Raw genomic sequence first — 17,233 nt, 5'->3', positions numbered from 1 at the left:
AAACATATACACAAATGTTAATAGCAATTGCATTTGTAATAGCTCAAAGGGGAAAACAATCCAAAGGTCTATCAACTGATAAATGGATAAATAAAGTACCGTATCCATGCCATGGAATATAATTTACCAATATAAAGAAATGAAGAATTATTATGTTCTATACAATAGATACGCTGTGCAAAACACTATGCCAAATTAAATAAGGTAGTTACAAAGAACTATATGTTGTATGATTTCATTTATTTTTAAAACAAAAACAAAAATAAAACATTTCCTCAATTTATACTGGAGTTATATAATATGACATTTAATTGTACAGTGTTTTGTCATTTGTATCTTAGAATATCATAAGCAAAGGCATAGTAAACTACATTGCAACATTTTTAGTAGATAAAATAAGTATTCTTTCCTTGGAATACTTCATTTCTGGAATACACAAAATTAGGATTACTCTATTTTCTAGGTGAGAAAATGAAAACATACTTTGAAGGGTGGTTGTGTAGAGAAAGATCTCTCTTTCTTGAAATCATCAAAACCCTATTACTCCGGGGAAGAATTTGTGGAAGGTACTGGTGTGAGTGATGAAAGTGCTTTCCACATTGAGTTATAAATTCCTCCCAGACCTTGTTCCTCTATGACCAGAGAAGCCAGCTACAATATAATTCACTTAACAATTTCCTTCCACTATCAGTATTAAAAAACTGCTATGAGTCACTGTCTGATCTCAGTATTACAGATAAAATATTTGATAGACACAGAGCCAAAAGAAGGAACTCTCTAGTAGCTAAGCAAATAGATCAAGCTTACTCTGGAATGTGTGTGTGTGCTCTAGGACAACAGACACAAAGAGCTTTAAGAGTCCAAAGTTAACTCATTCTGTGACATCTAGGGAGAGCATCTAGTGGCTTTAAATCTTTACTGAAAATAAAAGTAAAGTTCTAAATGGGATACAAAAAAGGAATATGATAGAGAAAGGGCACTCTCTGAAGAATAAATGGTAAGGAGTAAAGACATAATAATGGGAGAACCTGTCAGTCTCTTACTGTGACCTGTGCTGGATGCCTGACTCACCAGATAGGGAAGTACAGCTGTGAGCTGAAGTGACAGATCACAATCTCTGATGGATTTTATTCCAGGACACTCCAACTTTACCCCAGAAGCATGTAAGAATTTTTGCAAAGATCACATTAGCTATAGCCTAGAAGAAGAGAGAATACAGGTATACGAAAGTGAGGAAAGTGAAGCTAGTAAGAAAAGTCTGGATGTATTCAAGAGAAGCTTGGATTTGAACTAAAGCAGATATTCTGAGCTACACAGGATGAGACGGATTCTAGGGAATTTAATAGACAGGACCACTAACCTAAGGGTATTTTGGAAGTACAAGGAAGAGTGAGGGAAAAGGAAGGGTTAAATATCACTCTCAGGTTTGTGTTTTGTGCAGCTGAAAACAGGATGGTATAATTTATTGCGAAAGGGAGACTGGGGAAGCAGGGTGTGTTTGCTCTAGAAAACATGCTGAGATGTGCCCTGACTGTGTTTATTTTGTGGTCTCTGTCAAGTGTCAGGGAGGCTGTGGAGCCCAGAACTCTGCAGTACCAGAAAGAACCTCTCTCAAGAGAACACTGAGGGTTGTTATTATTTAACAGATGGATGGGGAGAGCTGTTCATGGAAAAGACTAAGGATGACCACAGAGGTTTCAAAATAGATCCTAAGTGAGGCTGTCAGAGTGGTCAAGGGGAGATGGAATGTGAAGGAGAAGGTAAGATGGGCAAATCACGTAGATAAGGCATGTTGTATCACAACTGGAAACTGTGCTTTCCTTTTTTCTCTTTGAGAAAGTCCACAGGCCAAAATTTTGTGAGAGCCCTTAGTGGAGAATCTGGGGTCAGGCCGGGTGCAGAGAGAATGGATTGGGAGATGAACAATTGGAGAAAATGTGTAGATCATGGTGATTCTGAAGTTCTGCTGTAGAGGAAAGTAAAGAAATAGACAGGTAGATGGGCACAATTATGGGTATAAATTAATTTTTTAGAGTTGAGTGAGATATATAGATTATGATTAGAAGAAGGCAATGTTGGTGGCTCTTGTGACAAAACTGAGCAGAAATGCCGGAGGTGTGGGGAGAAAAAGTGACAAAGTACACTTGGCAGAAGAGAGATCCCTCTTTCTCAGAGAAGGGCAAATAGACAGACAGAGAACTCAATGAAATTGTTTCTTATTTCCTCTAGCAATCCCAAGAAGCAAAGGAACACAAGTTCACTGACCAATAATTGATGATGCCGTGTTGAAGTGTCTCCACCTGGCAGGAAGAGCACATAATTTAAGGTAAAGAAGCTGCCTCTCTGTCTGCTTGGGGACCATTACATAGAAGAAAAAAATGGGTTTGTGGAGTAGGGGACAAATGACCTCTCCCTGGGTCCATTCTCACTCGAATTTTATTCTCTATGGAGGAGAACAGATGTTCTCTTTTTCAATGCGAAAGTACCATGCTTCCTCTTCAACTTCATTTTAAACAGAGGAGAGGCCACCCACAGTTCTGAGTGTTCCCACTGAGAGGAAAAATAAATGCCAAACCCATGTGCACCAAGCAAGGAGGAGCAGCTGAAAGAAAAAAAAAACAACTCCAACTTTATTGCCAGAGCTGCTTGACTAAATTAGACCCAGAGAGTAAATTTACCAAGAGCTTTAAACCTTCCAACCAGCAAACTAATACTAACAGTTTATAGCCATTGACAACAGACAACCTAATAGCTAATTAGGGATAGCGTATTTAGTAAACCTTGAAAGCATAGAAGGCCTTGGAAAAATATGACATTTTCCCCTAAAGATGAATATAGTAACGAGGATGTGATGGAACCCAGATCATGAAGCCATCAAAAGTTGTAAGTTATGAGTCCTAACAGTAGTGACCAGAGATTTTCCCCATAGGAGAGTGCACAGGGACTGAGAATCCTTACAGTTAAGAAAAAACAAGTAGACAAGCAAACAATACTCGAAGAAAACCAAAATTTAAGGTTAAAGGATATAGGGTATTCACTTTACCAAACACTGCTTTATGTGACTTTGGAAAAATTTACTTAACATTTCTATGTATCAGTTTTCTTTACAATTAAAATGCTTGATGGAAAAAACATTCTTTACATTGTTAAATAAGCAAATGCAAGCATGAATATTGCACATACAATTAAATTTTGTATTACTTTTCTTTATTATACCCATTTATACTATGTTTATGTGTTTATTCCTATATATGTTTTAGTCCTTTGGGATCTCACCAGGAAACAGAGTTCATAGGTATTCAAATGGAGGCACTTACAGGAAAAATGACTCAGACATAAAGGTGGGATAAAGGCTTTATCATAAAGGCACAGAAAGGGAGCAGAGGTTTAGCAACTGTGGGAACTCATTATAGGTCAGGGGATATGGAATGAAAATAGATATCAGAAGAAACTAAGACCATGGAACCATGGAAATGGATCACTTCAGTGGGAGAATAGGTCTTACAGGGAGATATCCCTGCCAGAGACTGGTTATCACGGTGAGAAGCCCAGGAAATGCATAATCCTGTTCTCTCTCCCTTCAATCCCTCTGTGGTGCTACAATTGACTATAACCAGCAGAATCTAAAAGACAAAGGATGACTGGGACATGCCTTGTATAAAAGTCAAAATCCCAGGGCACAGGGCACAGGGCACAGCAGAAGAGGCTAGAGAAGACTGCATCAGAGTAGCACTAAGGAAAACACTAATGATAGTTCCTAGAAAATGGGAAAAATTCATTAAAATATACCTAAAATCATCACAACTATGAAGTTGATAATGACTAAAAAGTTGATGGCAGTGGTAACTACAATGTATAATAGAAAAATCCAAAGGTGTAGAATGAGTTGTCCACGTACTTGTCTTTTGAGTACTTTTGTAGACAAGAAATATAAGTGCCTGGCATGAGAGGAGGTTCTGAACAATGCAAGAGTGATATTTTGTCTCCGAGGGAAAGATCTGCAGAGGAGAAAGGTTTTCAATAGTAACAATACGAAGAGATCTATTCTTCTTGGAGAGCTATATATCCAGCCCTTGCTGGGTTGCTTTTATACGTATCATTAGAAACATTTTCACTGACATTTTAAAATGTGCTTGAACTTATATTTAAAGATACAGGTTCTCTAAACAATAGAAATTGAAAATAAATAGAGGTTAGATCACATAACTTTTTAATTGCATGAACAGAGAAAATAGGGTACAAACAAATCAAATACTTAGGGTGTCATAAATATGTAGAAGCATAACTTGAAGCCAGCTTTCATAATGTTTACGTCAATGGTGAAATACAGATAGAATTTTGCTGTGATACATCTCCAATTACATTATCCGGTGTATCTCACTGTTCTCTCATTGCCTTATAGTCTCAGTTCCTAGAAGTTTCAGTACTCCTGTGTAGCCAATGAGCTTCAGGCCTGGATCCTCTGGATTTCTTTAGTGGGCTGTTTGCATGGAGAAAGCAGAAAGCAAGAGGCACTTGAAGCCAGTCTCACCAGTTTAGTAGCATTGCAGAAGCACTGTTTTCTCTTGAAGGTGTTTCTTGGATGTCAATGGCCAGCTGAGTGCATGCATTCTTTAAGGGTAACTTATAGGGGAAGAAAAGGTTCATATTACACTCAAGTTAAAACATTTGTTAGGCATAGCTGCAAAATGATACAGTAAAGCCACCTAAGGATGTTTGTTCACCTTTTAGATAGTAGTAAAAAATAGAAAAAGAGTCTAGAATTTGAAATGAATCTTGAGATCCTGATAAAAGCCATTTCAGGAATTCAAAAACAGAAAATCCGATATTCACATTGGTAAATGTCTTCGCATAGTTCTTGCCTTGCATTTGAGTAATTATTAAATCTTCTACATCAATATTTAATGCAGATTGCCTTGCCCTTGAAACATAATTGGATAAAATTATTACTCTTCAGTTTGCTATAAAGTTATTACCTATTCTGAGCAATACATATTTTGAAACACAAATTTAAGTCACAGTTTTGCATATTTTAAAGAGTATCTACCTAAACGTATCTTCATAATAATCAGGTTCAAAGATTAAATACTGTATGTTTTAATGTAGAAAACTTTTATCTTTATAAGTCAAGGTGCCTATATCTCCTCCATTCTGACTCTTCGTGATCAATACCTGCTCTATTTTCTTACCCTGATGAATATCTGAAACAAATCTGCTCAGAAATACAATTATAATGGAATTTGGCTTTAGATTTTAAAACTCAGCTTACTTAAGACATAATATATGTAAAAGATCTCCACTGTAAACCAGACATTCTGATCCATACTTCCAATCCCTGCACTCTGAGAAGCTGAGGCAGGAGGACCACAAGTTTGAGTTCAACTTGGGAAACTTAGGGAGACCCTGTCTCAAAAAAAGCGAAAAGCAAAAACCCTCATCACACTGCCATATAATAATTTCATAATAAAGTATCAAACTCGAACTTCCTAATCTCATTTTCCCTCACATAAAGGCATTTTGGGAGAATAACCCTCACCTTTCCCAATCTTCAACTCCAATTCATTTCTCCACCCCTTAGTCTTGAGCTCCTCCACTGCAGTGCTCTCTTCAACTTAATAATGATTTGTTTAATCCAATGAATACTTTCCTTCCCTTTGGCAATGGGTCCCTTTGCAGAATTTGATCATAATTGGAGTCTTTTCTTTCTTTGTCTGACATGGTTAAAGTCTTCTCTTTATTCTGTATGCCTTTCTAGAGTGATTCCTGCACCCATGATTTAAACTAAAAATAATAAGCTCATATCTTGGCCTCCTATTTTAAAGCACTTTAGTCTATCTAGCAATGAAAGACTCCAAAGTAACTAAAACCCAAAATGTTTAAAATTCAATTATTCTTACTTCTCCTAGCACTTCAAACCGACTTCTCTTTATTTCTGATATTGAGGAAATAGTATTATCATTCAGCAAATTTTCGAAGCCAGAAATCTGAGACCATTTTCTTCTCATTATTATTATTTCATATAACATTAAATTCTGAGGTCTATAGCTTCTAATTCCAAATGATTCTCCCATCTGATTCCATCTCTGCATCCATATATTATTTACAACCTTGTTTATTCTTTTCCTAGAATAAAATTACCCGCTATCTCTGATATAAACTTGATTCAGGTATAATCCCATACCACTGTTATAAAATGCAAATAGGAGCCCATGATTTCCCCACTTGCAAATCTGTTATTTTCTAGACACAATGAACTTGAACTCAGCTCCAAACACATCTGTCCATCATTTGACTTCTGACTACATCTATGTCTTCACTTCTTATTCCTACCCTATAGAACACCCGGTGTTCTAGCCATACAGATTAATGAAGTTTCTTGAATGGGCCATATCCTGATGGGGATCTCAATATAGGGTGTTTACACTGCTTCTTTCTGGACCTCTTACCATGTCCTCTGCTTGACTCATTTCCACATAATTTTTTATTTGAACACAGAAGCATCTTCTCCACAGTGGCATCCAGCTACTCTTGGGCTGATGTTTTCTCTCAGTGTCTTTTGTGCTGTAGGTTGAACATTACTCATTTATAACAGTGCATTTTCAGCTGATGAAATCTGTTGCCTTCCTATGAACTTATGAAATCTACCAAGTCCTAGACTGAATCTTTCACATCCTAAATAGTCAGCAGAGAATCTGGCCTCAAGCTGACATTCAGTAAATCTATATTGAATAAACCACACTACTAAAATTCCAGATATGACGCACATGTGTGTTATGATTGCAGGCCACGCTGAAGTGCATGTCAGTAGCTGGAGAAAGGAAGTCAACTCATTAACAATGTCTTATTTATTTTTATGCTGCCAAGCTTAATTTTATCTGTTTTCTTTCATCTAAATTATTGTGCTTACTATAAAATGGTGACCTCCCGTTTGAATTTCACTTATTTTGCCTTTCACAGCAGGGAGCTAGGCTAAGTCAGCACTTTTTATGTTCTGAACTACCTTCAAGGCATAAGGTCTTACTTAAAATAATAAATGATCATCCTTCAAGAGTCAATTACAATCAGAATCATAACAATTTCTTTCTGGAAAAGACAGTCTTAAGAGACGTGTGTTTCAACTGTAGTTGAACTGACTCATGAATTTGATAATTGTTCTTCCCGCTGTGAATGTTAGCTTGTATTCCACTTTTAACCCAACCTTGTTTTTATTCAGAATATATATATATATATTCTGACAACGGTTAGAATCTGTGAGAATCGCTCCAAATTTGTACTCAAAAATATGCACACAGTGATTGTTTCAATCATTCAAAATGGTCTAGAAAATATAAAATTTAATCAAATGAATAATTGAAAGGTAGAAGTCATGTTAGTGTTTTTCCTCAAATATATTGTTTTTAGCCTGGAGCAAAAGTAAACTGAGTGGTCCCGAGAGAGGTGTCTGGCACAAAGTATTCACCGAGGAGAGGGTCCAGCATGTATAGAAGAGTGAGCAAGGCTGTCTTTCGCACAGAAAGACGTTTGCAGATCGTCATGTCATGCCTTTGATACGCCAGTTATTAGGCGCTAAGGAGACCCCCCAGGGATAGAAGGGCTGTAGGTGTATTTGTGTGTGTGTACGTATGTGTATGTGCCTACATGTACAGGTATACCTGTACATATATGCACACATATATACATATATATGTGTGTGTAAATGATTTCATACATGTGCAAGTGTGTATATGTAACATAAGCTGTACATATATATATACACAAATGTATATATATTTGTCAATTTTGATCTGTCGCATTTGATGCTACGATAAATATAGATGGTGCCCTAGGGAAGCACAAATGAGTGACAGCGTGAAGGTCAGAAAATGTTCCCTGGAGAAGTTACTGAAGAAGCTCTAATGGGGCATTGATCAGCTTTAGTAAAGAGGTTGAGAAGTGAGAGTTTGTTACATAGATTTTGAAGCGGTGTTTGGCAGGAAGGATGCCACAGACCAGAATACATATCTTGGCAATTTATAAACAATTTCATTTTACTCAAAAAAGTAATGAGGGTCAGGTATGGTGGCACATTCCTGAAACCCCACCTACTCAGAAGGCTGAGGCAAGCGGATTACAAATTCAAGGTCAGTTGGGGGAACTGAGTAAGACTTTGTCCTTTGTCTCACAATAAAAATTAAAAAGGGCTGGGGTATAGCTCAGTGGTAGAGCACTGGCCTAGCATGAGTGAGACGCTGGGTCTGATTCTCAGCAGAGCAGAAAGAAGGAGTGGGCAGAGAGGTCCCAAGTGTGGGGAACACAGTGAGAGAAGGACCAGCCAGGTCAGAGCTAGGGACTGGATGCCCTGGAGGACTGCCAAGTCAGAGGCAGGCTCAGGCATTTTGCTTGAGCACCCACTGACAGCACAATGAGCGGTGGACAGTAGAGGAAGTGGAATCAGGGTGAACATGGATGCATTCATTCCAGCTTGCGACGTGAAGTCTAGTTGACAACTCTGGAAATGAGATGATGAGACAGGCACACTTTTGAAGAATACTTGAGTTGTAAAGCCCAGAAACTGTCTGAAACACAATCTAAAACCTGTCACACTGATCTGACATTAAACACGTCAAAATAATTAGTTTTGTATCAAATATGCTGTTGTCATTCGCGCTTTTATTTTCCCTCTGTCCCCTACCCCCAGGCATGCTTGGGCACACACTCGCACTGCACATGTGCATGCATGTATCCCCACATGGGCACACGGCCTGTCGTTATAATGTTCTGCTAAACGAGTACAGAGCCACTTACAATTATATCACAAATGAAGTGGAGAAATTCAATTTATTATCCAAGCAGAGCTCTCATTTAGGGTTGGGTTGATTTGGGAAACGGAAAAAAAAAAAATTTGGTGGGTAGATGGAGGAAGATCAAAGTCATCGGAAAGCTGCCTTATCCTGGACTCTTCGTTTCATTTTGAAAGTAAATATGCTGGCCTTGGGCTCTGTGCTACAAAGAAAATAATGGGCAATTATTCAGTTAATATGATCACCATAGACAGTGAAACTAGATAATGTTGGCTGCGCTTCTCATTATCCCCTCCCTTCCAAGAGTACATTGTTTTATCTACACAGAAATTTCCAAATATAGTCCAGGTATGTTATTTCAGGAACCGAGCTGCGACTACACTTTGAGGTCTGCCATTTGGTCCAGGGTCGCAAAGCGCAATGTCTCAGTAAATTACACAATAATTACTCTCCGTTACGGGGGACTATTGAACACCAGAGGGACTTGAGACTCTGTTTTCCGCAGTGGTGATGATTCATGTTTGGCTTTTTAAAGATTCTCATGAAAAAATAAAATAGTGAAACAAATACATTTATCCTTTAATTTTTTGAAGCATATTTTAAAGCCCCAAAGCTGCTCATTGGCTTAAAACTATACTGTATTTACTGAAAAGCACAGCTGAGGTAAAAATTGTCCTCTTTTTTTGAGGGAAATTTCTCATGTGTAAAAATCTTTTCTTATTGCAAGTGAACTTGTTTTTAAATTTAGGCAGAAAGAAGAAATCCCTTTTTTCTTTCTTTAATTTAAGCAGACAGTGCCCAAGTGCATTTTTTGTAAAGGCTACAGAGGTAAAACTAGGCCACGGTGGTGATATTAGCTCCAGGAAAAATAGTCTGATTTACACTTGAATGCAGCTATTTCAATTTTTCAAGTAATGTAATCTTAGGGAGACCTTGGTTCCAAAAATATGACAATGTATGAAACAGAAAAATCAGACTTCACAGGATCATTTTATTTCCATTAAATTCCACCCTGAATATTGCAGAAGGCAATATTTGGTTTTATTATTGTTAATGCCAAATATAATAAATATTCTTCTCAACCTGGGTAGATTTATTATCATTTAAAATAGTAGAACATTTGAAGCTTTTGGTATATAGACGATATCACAAGATTTGGTCCATACTATTACTTTTTCAATTCTCCTGTGCTAAAAGTAGCATGGTAGTTTCTTAGAAAGCATGTGTTATAGAGATGACTTTTCTTAATGAAAGAGTAATAATTATATTTGAGGTTATTGAAGCACATGTAATATAAATGATTTTTTGAAGAAACAAAAAATAATACATGAGAAGTTATTATAGTATATATATATATATATATATATATATTTCATGCATATGTACCATTTACATTTGTTACTAATTTTGGCTTTTCTTTCTCTAGTTTATAATTTCCCCATGATTAGACAGTGTTCCAGCTTGATATAACATCCACTGTCATTCAAGAAATAAAAAGTGTTAACAAAAATAAATTTTAAAGATACTCTTGGATCGGGCATGGGAGAGCACGTCTGGAATCTCAACACTCTGAGAGATCATGGTAGGAGGATTACAAGTTCAAGCCCGGCCTGGGCAATTTAGCAATTTATCCAGACTCCATCTCAAAATAAAAAGTAAAATAAGTCTGGTGATGTTGTGCTCAGTGTGAAGGCCCTGGGTTCAAACCCTAGTACCTCAAAACAAAATCAAAAACAAAAATACCTTGGGTCTAGTGTACCCAAACTAATACCTTGTTATTTATAAAACAGTCTGTTAATTTCCTACAAGAATGCAACAGTGATTATTTCTAATATACTTACGAACTCTGTTTTCACTGGAAAGTTGTTTTTCCATCAGAGGCAGTAGAATGTTTTGTTAGGAGAATGCATGGTAGAAATCAAGGGGCTGGGTTTAGTCTGAGCTCTTTCCCTTATTAGGTCTTTGGTCTTGGGTAAGCTATTTGGCCTATCTGTACCAAATTAGCTTATTTTTGTCAACTATAGGAAGATGCTCACAACAGAATAAAGCCAAACATCTTCAAACAACTGAATTCATAGTAGTGCATTTTCTGACCCATATCTGCCACATAATGTTATCAATGTCTGCCATTATTACATTTGTACATTGGTGATTCACATCACTTTTGGTACTTTGAGGGTGTGGGAGGCAGGGAGCTGACACTGTGATGTTTATTTTACTAAGAAATGTTGGAAATGAAAAGATCAATACCAGTCTCATTTCAATCAGATTCATTTAATTGGGGGTGAGAAATAAATATTGAATCAAACATCTACAAAGAAGGTAGTGAGCCTTCATTATCAGTGTTGATAAATAAAAGCAAATGAATGAAATCTCTTGGTATTTAAAAAAGAAACACAAAGCAAAGGACTTCTCAAGGTTTAAAAAAGTCACCTGTAATTCCTGATACCACATCAGTCACATTATTTATCGTTCATCCAATTTCAAATGCCTGCACTATTCCTCTCGACATCTTTCTAAAAATGTTAGAATTTATTATACTCAAAATCATGGTTGCGTTCAGATTCAGCATCCTTTCAGCACTTGCAAGAAAGAAGCAATAAAAGTAGAATGTGAGCTCAAGGGAAATGTATCACTGGTTTCATTAATGTAGATAAAAGGACCCTTTTAAGATGGTACTTTTAAAGAACTGTAGCATTTTAAATGGGAATGTTTTATAGCAGTGAGTAAGAGCATTAACACTTCTTAGTTAGCCTTACAATAACCCTGTCATTTGATTGTCTTCTCTGTGCTATATGAATTTACTACAAGATTCCTTATTTTGAACATGATAAATGTGAGCATGTGTCAACTGGGCTCTTACATTCTCTGCTAAACTCCCCTTAAGAAGATCACCTACCATGGGGAGCAATGAAAAATAGATGGAACTTGCATAAAAAATGAATATGGCTGAGGAGACCAAAAACCCATCTATTTCACCACTAAACCTCCAATGAATAGATGATTCTGTTAACCTCACCCTCGGAGCCCTAATGTGATACAAATTGATCGACAAATGTTCTCCCAATAGAAAACTGTGACCTGTGTAGCTCAGAAGAGCCAAAACTGAGTTAAATTTCTTAAAATATCACGCCCTAGGTGCTTCAACCATTCTCCTTTGTTGCTCTTTAATTTGAGACATTTGTCAAGGAAAGAAAATATATGTCTTCGGGGATTTCCCTTGTGGAGTTGCAAAGGATACAGATCTGGCCTAAGACGCTGGGAGCTTTCCAAGAACGTCAGACACACATTGTTGCTTTTTTCCTTGCCTGCTTGGGGTTTCAGCTGGAGCTGGAACTCCTTTCTTTACCGGGTAGCTCCTGGACCATATGTTTTGGACACCTACTCTTAAGATCACTGCTGAAACTTAATGACTAGCATTAATCCCACAAATGAAGAAAACAGAAAAAAGAAAAAAAATAAATAAAAGGAAAAGATCCAGGGGATGTGGTGAGGTAGAAGGAAGCTGATAAATGCTAGGGTTTACTTTGCTTGTATGTTCAGAAGCATGAGATGTTTCTCTGGGATTCTTACCCACCTTTATGCTGTTTAGGAGAATCCAATTTCCACATCAGAACTGCAATTTCTCCTTCCATGTCAGAACTGCAATTTCTCTTTCTCTTATATGACAACATCAAACTATACATAACATCTAAGATCTTTAGAGGGTCCATGGTTTCTATTACTAAAAAGTAGCAAATGGAAATTGTCAAAGATGAACACCCATGAAAAATACATACTTCTTAATGACCTATGAAAAAACAAAAAACCACACAGTATAGGATGCCAAAATGCATTAGGGTTTCAGCAAAGCATTTAAACCTCTTTATCCTAATACTCTTCATCTAAAGAAACTTTGTGTCTGATTACACCTAACTTCATGACATAGATAGGCTGCTCCTTTGACCATACTGCCTCATTTGATAGAAAAGAAAAGTATTTATTTAAACCTCAGAACTCCCAAGCTACAGGGAATTCTAAGAAGTGAAGAATAATTGTTAAAAGGAGGAGAATAGCTATGTGACTTCCAAGGGTTGTGTGTTCGCACATTGTTCATTCAAAGAATACTTGCTAAAATGCTGCTAGGTGAAAGTACAAAGTTAAAATACGTAATTCTTTCTCATAAAGGGACTATGATAGAGGTGTTATGATATATACAGGTAAACTCAACACATGAGATTAAATACATGTCATTAAAGTAGATAGAGTAGTGTAAACATGGAGGGAAAGCCAATCCCACAGGGACGGTTAAGGAAGGCTTTGTTGAGGATATGTCATTTGAGATGGGTCATAAAACATGGGTAGCATTTCTATTGGAAAGACATTTTGAGTAGAAGAAACTGAATCCATCCAGTTATTTTCTCATTCTCTCATTTATTCATTTATCTAACATTTATGAAACTATGATAATTCATGAGACATATTTGATTCCAGGCTATGAAATCAAATAAAACAAGTGCTTTGCCTTATGGAAATAGATACTTATTTCCAAAAAAGGTTAGAAGATCATATATATATATATATATATATATGTATATATATATATGAATATAAATTCATAAAATGTGCAAGAATGGGGAACCAAAGCAAAGTAAATTGGCTTCTGACTGTAGAAAGGCTTTTTGAATCCCAGCTTCCTCCTTTTTTGATAGGCAGTGAAGAAGTCTTAAAAATTTCTGAGCAGCTAAGAGGTAAAACTTGATCAACAATGTGCCAAAATAAAAGTTGCCTTAGGGAACAACCAAAAGTAAATGAGATAAAATCCAAGATGGAGAAAGGAAAGAAAAACCAGCAGACACACATAGGTAAACAGCGACTTAGGATGTCTGGTTTAAAAGCCTGACTTGGATAATTTCATTGAGCCTCAGAACCAATCTTCCTTGAGAAACTGCTCTCTGGAAGGGTTTCAGCATTTCGCAGAATATAATCTTCAGAAATCCAGGGAGACCTGCAGAATTAGACAAAATGGGATCAGCATGTCCCAGAGAGGTAGAGGAACTTGTCAGAGGTCATGAAGTGAGTCAGTGGAGTAAGAACAGCTCTGTGAATCACGGCTCCCAGCCTGTGCTCTGACCACCAGGCAAAGCTCCTCCTTAGCAACGAGGCAGGACTCGCTCTGGATGCAGCCAAACTGGCCCTTTCTCTCCATCTCTGGCCCCACCAATGACAGGATGATGTCCTGTTACATTTTGTGCCACAGCCCAAAGTTCCCATGAATACACGTCAGGGAGGCGGAGAAATGGTAGCAATGAGCTAGTTCACCCTGTAATACTGGGCCACGCAGCTCAAAGCAGGTAATGGGGCCAGAACTGGAAGTGCAGGAAGCAGAGCTCAGTGAGTCTGAAGTGGGGAGTTTTCAGGGTTACACAGTTGAAGCACTCAACAAACTAGGAAAAGATGGGAAAAGAAAACTATGGACACAATGAGATGTTGTAAGTATCCTCTCTTTGTTAATAAAGCACTTCTCTGGGACAGTATGTTAAAATGTGGAGTGCATAGATGAGCATGCAATGGCCTGAAGAATTTGTTGATATTACCCTGTATGTTGCTCATTGCTGGTTACGTTATATTTCCCTTTATCTTTTTTTTGGGGGGGGGGTACCGGGTATTGAACTTGGGACGTTGCTTTTGCAAGGCAGGTGGCAGAACCACTGAGCTAAATCCCCGGCCCCTAAGTTATGTTTTCTTATTACCATCTCCTCATCCTTAAGATTATAATTGATAACTGTCTGGTGAAAAGAAAGGTGTTTGCTGGAGTCATTTTCAATTATCCAATATCACCTTTGATATTTGCCATGGGAGAAAACCACAGCTTTAAAAAATCCCCTGTTTGTGGTATAGGCCTAATATAAAGTGTTACTCCTTTTGTTTTTAAAGAGAATTGTCTGTGTCATTCTTCTTCCTTTAAGTCCTAGAATCTTCTTTCCCTTTTAATTATATGTGTGGAATTACTGTTAAAGTTACATTTTCATATAGATTTTAATATGTTACTAAAAGCAAAATTTGATCATTAACTGCGTAGACATAAAAGTCCTGTTGCTGTAGATCTGTAGGCATTCCCTGTACTCTCAAAATAAAGGTATACTTGAATGCATCTGGAAGCAATAAACAGTAGTATTTTTTTTAAGAGTAGGAAATTTTATTGAGGGAGAGATAGCTCCTGAGAGAGACAGGAGGGAACCCAGAAAGTGGGTTCCCCTAACAGTAATATTTTTATGAAAATATAAGCATGGGAAAGCCAGTAGTTCTTAATAATTTTTGGTATTGGAGGAAATATAGATCCATTTTTCTAAAATTTGTGTAAGCAAAATATTATGTTTCAAAATTTTAATTTCACTTCAGTAAACTATACGTATATTCCAAAATGCAAATAGCCAAATCCATCAAAAGCCAAACCATATTATTGAGACATGTACATAAATGGTAAATATATAAACATAAAAAAATGTCATCAAAAAAGCCAATTAGAGTCAGCTCCAGAGATAGAGAGGAGGCAGCTCAGAGAGGGCATACAGTGGCCAGGCTATTGGTAATAGCTGGGATGATGTACCGTATGACTTAGGTGGTGGTCTCAGGCATTGATTATATTGTTAAACTGTCCCAATGTGTCTTACACACTCTTTCGTGTGTATGTTATAATTCATAATAAAATGTGTTTTAAAGGTTGAAGAATACCAAAAGACTAATGAAAAGCAGCTGTGTCTCACCTAGCTGATGCTTACCTTTAATTCCCACTCAACAGATGCAGCCTTTTCAGATGATTCCAGTGACATTGAACTTCACACTTCCCAAACAAGATGCTCATGCATTTATTTTAATTTTTAAAATTTTATGCATGTCTATTTTCTTCAATAACTGAATAGGAATGAACTCTGGTAATCAGTACTCAATGGCACATTGGCCTGTTTTCCCTCCCACTCCTGAGATTTTTAGTCAAATCAGTGTTCAGTGACCACATTTTTATGACTAGACATATTTTTAGTCATGGCTGAGCCATCCAGTACTTTAAGATTATATGTTGTTCTCTTTGGTACATTTTACACTCACTTAGTTGTTAATTCTAGCTCTCAGGGGTTTTTGGCGGGCGTGTTTGTTTTCTTTGTTGTTTGTTTCATTCTCTGTAACTATCACTTACTCAGCTTCAAGGTTTTTCAGAAAAGAGCTTATTTAATATGTTCCACTATAATCCATCAGTGTGCATGTGTGTGTGTGCGTGTGTGTGTTTCTTGGGAAAGTCGTTCTTGCTGTCTCAACCTGTATCAGATGTTGGTAAAGTCTGCTACATCTTTCTGAGACTTTCCTTCCCCATTATCTTGGGAATTAACTGCACTTCTTTCATATTTTATAAACCTTATATATTCCTCTTTTATGAATTACTGCCTCAGAGTGTGACGCCAAAACTTCCTGAAAAAACACAGTAGGTAATTTTTTTGAGAGTTGACAGGTCTGAAAATATCTTGATTCTACTATTACACCTCCTGATGGTTTGGCTGGTATTACAGCTATAGTATTATTGTTTTTTCAAAATTTTAAGACTTACTTCTGCAGTAATCTAGCTCTCAGTCATCTCATTCATGATCTTTCTTTTTGTGTGACTTACTTTGTGAAAACATTTCAGATGTTTATTATTAGTGTCCTGAATTTTTTTTCTGAGGTACTTTGATGGGGATTTACTTTCTTTAAAGTAGAATGCTGGAAACAAGGCAATATTCTCAGTCTAAAAACACATCTTTTTCAGTACTCTGTAAAACCTTTGTACAAATTTTTGTTGATTTCTTTTCCTCTGTTCTGTCTGGTTCTTGAATTCCTTTTAGAGGTTGGGTCATCTTGGTTAATCTTCCATTTTTCCTTTTCCTTTTCTTTTTCTTCTCTTTGTCTTATTTTCTGAGTATTTAGTGAGCTTCCAACTATTCTGTCCAACTCTTTATTTTCTCTTTTTCATTTCTCTCTCTACTCTGTTACATGGAAGAATAAAATTCCTTTGCAGAAGATTAGCAGGCTACTCTTGGCTTGGTTATTTGTCACCTTTCCCAACAACGCTGAGGCATGATACCAGATACCCACAACTTAAAGGTGGATACATGTCACTTGGCTCGTGGTGGGTTGGCTTCAAGGTAAGGACATCATAGCAGAATGGCAGTGGAACAAAGCTGCTTAGCTCATGGAGGCCGGGAAGCAGAGCAGGGCAACAATTCCAGAGAGGAATTGGCCGGGAACCATGTATACTACCCCAAACCAGGCCTCTGCAACCCACTAAAGAATATATAGAGTGTGTTTAGTAATCGCCTAGATGACTTGCAAGCCAACCAAGTTGACAAAATTAAGTTTAACCGCCGCAGCTTGTGGTACATTTTTCACGTGTTTTCCTTAGGACTAGTATAGCCCTTAGTATGTTGTTTGTTACCATTTCACTC

The 17,233-nt window shown here is 37.1% G+C and overlaps 1 pseudogene across 5 annotated transcripts in view; it reads left to right on the top strand.

Annotated features, from left to right (window-relative positions):
• Window positions 1-1,413: 1,413 nt before the first annotated feature.
• The window catches only part of LOC147828771 (large ribosomal subunit protein eL21 pseudogene), a 62,952-nt pseudogene continuing 47,132 nt past the window's right edge, over window positions 1,414-17,233 (top strand). Inside the window, exons 1-2 of one of the 5 annotated variants that reach the window (XR_015450287.1) lie at window positions 1,414-1,760; window positions 2,230-2,326. The product of XR_015450287.1 is annotated as a large ribosomal subunit protein eL21 pseudogene, transcript variant X1 (transcript). The remainder of the gene's footprint in view (window positions 1,761-2,229; window positions 2,327-17,233) is intronic. The other 4 variants (XR_015450288.1, XR_015450291.1, XR_015450290.1 and 1 more) reach the window with 4 other exon arrangements.

The sequence above is a fragment of the Heterocephalus glaber genome, unplaced genomic scaffold, assembly GCF_053883595.1.
Source record: "Heterocephalus glaber isolate CG9 unplaced genomic scaffold, H.glaber_assembly_v1.0 deba00000937, whole genome shotgun sequence".
NCBI lineage: Eukaryota > Metazoa > Chordata > Mammalia > Rodentia > Bathyergidae > Heterocephalus > Heterocephalus glaber.
The sequence above is the reverse complement of the archived record's forward strand: the minus strand, read 5'-3'. Positions and strand labels throughout refer to the sequence as shown.